The sequence below is a fragment of the Nomascus leucogenys genome, chromosome 12, assembly GCF_006542625.1.
Source record: "Nomascus leucogenys isolate Asia chromosome 12, Asia_NLE_v1, whole genome shotgun sequence".
NCBI lineage: Eukaryota > Metazoa > Chordata > Mammalia > Primates > Hylobatidae > Nomascus > Nomascus leucogenys.
Genome location: NC_044392.1, coordinates 97,923,438 through 97,927,988, shown reverse-complemented (window position 1 = coordinate 97,927,988; position 4,551 = coordinate 97,923,438).

Here is a 4,551-nt window from a genome sequence, read left to right as displayed (position 1 = left end):
TGGCATTTGCACAAATATGGAGTGTTCAGACAGCCACAGTGTGGTGGAAGTAGCTCTGGGAACCCTGACTTTTACTGGGAAGTCACCTGATTTTAGGTGAGGCCGGAAGATCACAGAAAAGAAGATCGATAGCAAACTTTTATAACAACTTTGGGATAGCCTTAGTGAAGAGTAAACACTTTCACTACCAATCACAACATTGTTAGCTTTGATCAGGCCTTTGATGAGGCTTTCTAGTGCTTACTGTTCTCTGTCTTCTGCCTTCATGCTCCCTGGAATTTTACTGTCTCCCTCATAGGCTAGTTGAGATGTGGATGAAATAATCTATGTAGAGCATTTGGCACATCTCCAGCTCCTCCCATGTTTGCTTGGCTCAAATAACTACTAAAGTGCCTGCTGCATAACAGATAATTTGCCGATTAATTGGAAAACCAGAAATAATACCCAGGATGCCTGACTTCTATTCTGGTACCCCTTTTACATTAACTTTTTTTTTTGAATCATTTACGCTACATAATGCTTACTCATATATTGCCTTCATATCCCATGTTGCAAAGCAGGTACATGTGTTGTAACACCTTATTGGTTAGAGACTGCCTTCCTGGTTCTACTCATTACATTCCAATCATGGCATATCCTCTAAACTTTCTTTTCCCTTCATAAATCCTCTTTCTTTTTTTTCCCCCCTCGCAGTTTTCCTTTAACAGGTTGACTATTAGTGGTGTCTGCTTGATGTGGACACCAGGTGGCGCTGGACATCAGCTTTGGAGAGGCAGTTGTCTAGGGAACCGGGCTCTGGGCCAGCACAGGAGGCAGGCTGGCTCTCCTACTCCAGGGATGCTCATCCAGGAGGGAAAGGTTGCATGCTGGACACACTAACCTTGAAGAATTCTCCTCTCTCTCTCGTCATTTAGAAAGGAAAGAAATTGTTAATTTTTAAAAATAAGTCAAACTCGAATTTTACAGGAAAGTCCACCTCTAAACAAAGCTCTACCACACCCAGCTACGAAGAATCCAAAATTGATAGTTTCTTAATGCTCATGCAAAGCCTTCACTGAGAACGACTTTTCCATTTTCGTGGAAACAGAAAAAGGAAGCAGAACATAAGCTCTAATAAGAAAGGTAGTTACTCAGACAGGGGTAAAGAGACTCCAGGGGGAACTGAATTGCAGCCTAGAATGAGAAATATTACCATACTTCATAAATGCTAAGATGTCACTGATTTTAAGTCTCCCTGCTGTTTTATTTGCAGTAAGGAAGAAAATAGTCCTGCCAACTAAATTGAATCGTTGACTGTAAGGCCCAATCTGATTTCAGAGATATTTAAATGGGAATAAAACTTTCCGTCTTTGTATTAATAAATATGATAACTCTGAGTATTCAGTCAGTTGCCTTCTAGTTGTCTTAGCCTCCCCCTCAACCTGCCTCTACCCTGGAGCACCTAAGAGATGGCTTGAAAACAACTACGTTTACAGGACTTCCAGCAGAATGGTTCTTGTTCTTACTGAGAGTAAATACAGACTGCTTCCTTCCACTTCTCCTTAGAGAGCTAAATGAACCCCTGTAGTCAAAGATGACTCACTGCAGCCACTAGAACAGGGGTTGGCCACCTATGGTCCTTGGGCCAAATCTGCCCCAACATCTGTTTTTACACACTCCAGAAGTTAAGAATGGTTTTCACAGATGAACATTTGCAGTTAATTTGATAATAGGGAGCATTAACTATGACTCCAATTAAGAGAAATGTTATGCTTTCTAGAAGTATTTAATTCTTATCATTAGTAGACTTGTATTATAAGATTATACTCAATTATTATTATTATATTTTGAATTTTGCCAATAATACATTTATGGAAATTTATTTTACCTCTTGTTACATAAGTAGTTACATAATGTCATCAACTTTGCCACTTGGGCTGAAAAGCCCAAAATATTTACTACCTAGCCCTTTACAGAGAAAGTTTACAGACCCCTACTCTAGACCAAAATAGAAATTATGGGTTAGTCTGTTTCAATTATTAATAAGAGTGCCAAGATACCTGAACAGAAGTCAGGCTGAATAAATCAGCTTGCTGCAAACGGCCAGACCCAATCAATAGATGCATAATAGGAATGTGGCTACTAAGTAATGAGATTTTTAAAAACACTAGATTTTCACATATAAAATTAAAATTATAAAATTAGTGCTATTCTACCCAAAGTAGACACCTAGAGAAATTCTATGGTTATTTTAAAACTCTCAGAATGGTCTTTAAAACTAGTTTATGAACCATGCAGTGGAAAATTTATTATCCATTTCTATTAGCATTTCTTGAGTATGTGCTAGGTAAAGTGAAAGATGGATGGGGTAAAAGATGAATTACATATCGTAGCTTGAACTTTATAATCATATTTTGTTTTGACCTCACATAATGTTTACCTGATTTCTATCACTAGATTTAACTTTAAATGACTTTGAAAAAACTTATAAAATATGCCCTCAATGTTTGAAGATGCAATTCAAACTAAAGATATTGGGCCAGACATGGTGGCTCATTCCTGTAATTTCAGCACTTTGGAAGGCTGAGGCAGGAGGATTGCTTTAGCTCAGGAGTTCAAGGTTGCAGTAAGCTATGATCACACCACTGCACCCCAGCCTGGGTGATGGAATGAGATCCTGTCTTTAAACAATAAAAATAAAATATATTGATATGCTGCAATCACAAGAGAGAATTGTAATAGAATTTTCAAAGTGTCTAGAGCAGTGGCACAATTGCATAGCCTCCTAATGTGATTGGGAAGAAATACTCTCTGCAAACTCTCTAGCATACACAAGACTAATGTTTTTGATAAAAAGTTCATTCTGATATTTCATGATCACACTTCATATATTCACATGCCACACCAGGCTACGACTTGGCAAGGAAACAATTCCTTGTTTCAGTTGGAGGAAAGGCTACATATAAGGGAGTGGGAAAGTTGAAGCAAAACTTTATCTTCTCTTAGGTGAATTCCTAGGTGCTCTCCACTTGAAAAATCATACTGCCTCAGAATTAATGGTCATGATAATTTTGAATCCCCTCTTCTTGAATCTTGGATTTACACCTGATTTCCTTATTGAAATCTGTATCTGATACTGCTTTCCAAGGATGTTGGACAAGTCAATTCTGTCTAATTCAGACTGTATTTCTGAAAACAGGGAGAGAGATTGAGAATGGAGAGAGGGAGTGAAGAACAGAGACACATACACAGAGAGAGCACGAGACACAGAGACAGAGGAAATGAGAGATTTTGAGAGTGAGATAAAACAATGCAAGACAGTCAGTGTGGTCTGCATCTGCTTAGGAGTTAGGAATTGGATTTAAAGTTGAACAAAGAAAAATGGGAGGGCCACTCAACCCTCCTATTTGTCCTATTTGTGTAACAATGTAATCCTTGATACCTCTATTAATGTAACTTGACCTGACACACTCACTAGACTGATTTTATCTCTTTCGGTAATTTTCTGTTATTGGTTACTTTCAAAACTATGTCTCTGATTGGAACAAAGAAAATTGTACATTCAGGGACGTCTGTAAATTCGCTTTTATTTATTATCAGTTAGGATGTTATAGTCAGTGAATTTGGCTTATCGTGGCTTTAGCACAGATGGTAATGTACTTACTGGTCTCTGAAATTCCTGTTTTGGGGATGGAGGCAGGGATCTCTAGAAGATTTTCCCCAGGGCCACATCTATAAGAAATATTCGTGTAGTTATATCAAAATGTACAACTTCCTTTAAGCAACTTTTAAATTACATTTTATTGTTTATGTCCTTAAGGCTGTTTGTGCCGATCTTTCCTTTTCTTAAAAAAAATCAGTTCATATTAAGTACATTCTTTTACTGTGAAGCTTATGTTAACAGATGAAAAAAGGTTTGGGTAAAGGAGAAGAGTTAGGATATGGCATCTTTGAACTAAAGAGCATTCCAGAAGGAGAGATGCAGTGCCAGCCAGTCTTCTAATATTTTGGGGAACCATGATGAGATGGATTATTTTCAAGGCTGTCAAGTCTCAAGCCTTCCCTGGATTTTCAGTATGGTAGTGTAATCAAGATGGGGATATAACCTTGCTGAAGCCCTTGCTGTCTCTTCCACCAAAATGGCAAAAGATCACCTTCAGCTTGCTTATAAAAGACCGATGTTGAAATAACGTTTGTAGTAAAGTCATAAACTCTTCTATACACTGGTCTTTCTTTTGTCTGAAGCGCATTCATGTGAATGTACAAAATCTCACCAGAAGCAGAATTCATGTCATATAGCCCCCTAAAAGAATTTTCTCCTGGGAAGGAACACTGAGTGTTTTGTTTTGTTGTGTTTTTGACTTGTATTAAAAATATTCTGTGCATAGAGCTGTCTGGAACTGATTATTCACTGAAGACTGCTCTTTGTATGTTTTTAATGTTCATCCAGAAGATTCAGCTCTGGCTCAACAGATAAAGGATTTCATATATTTGTGCATTCAAAATATTTTAATTATTACAAAATGAAGAGAGTTGAAATGCCTTTTTAAAAGTCAGATGCCTGTCTGTTGT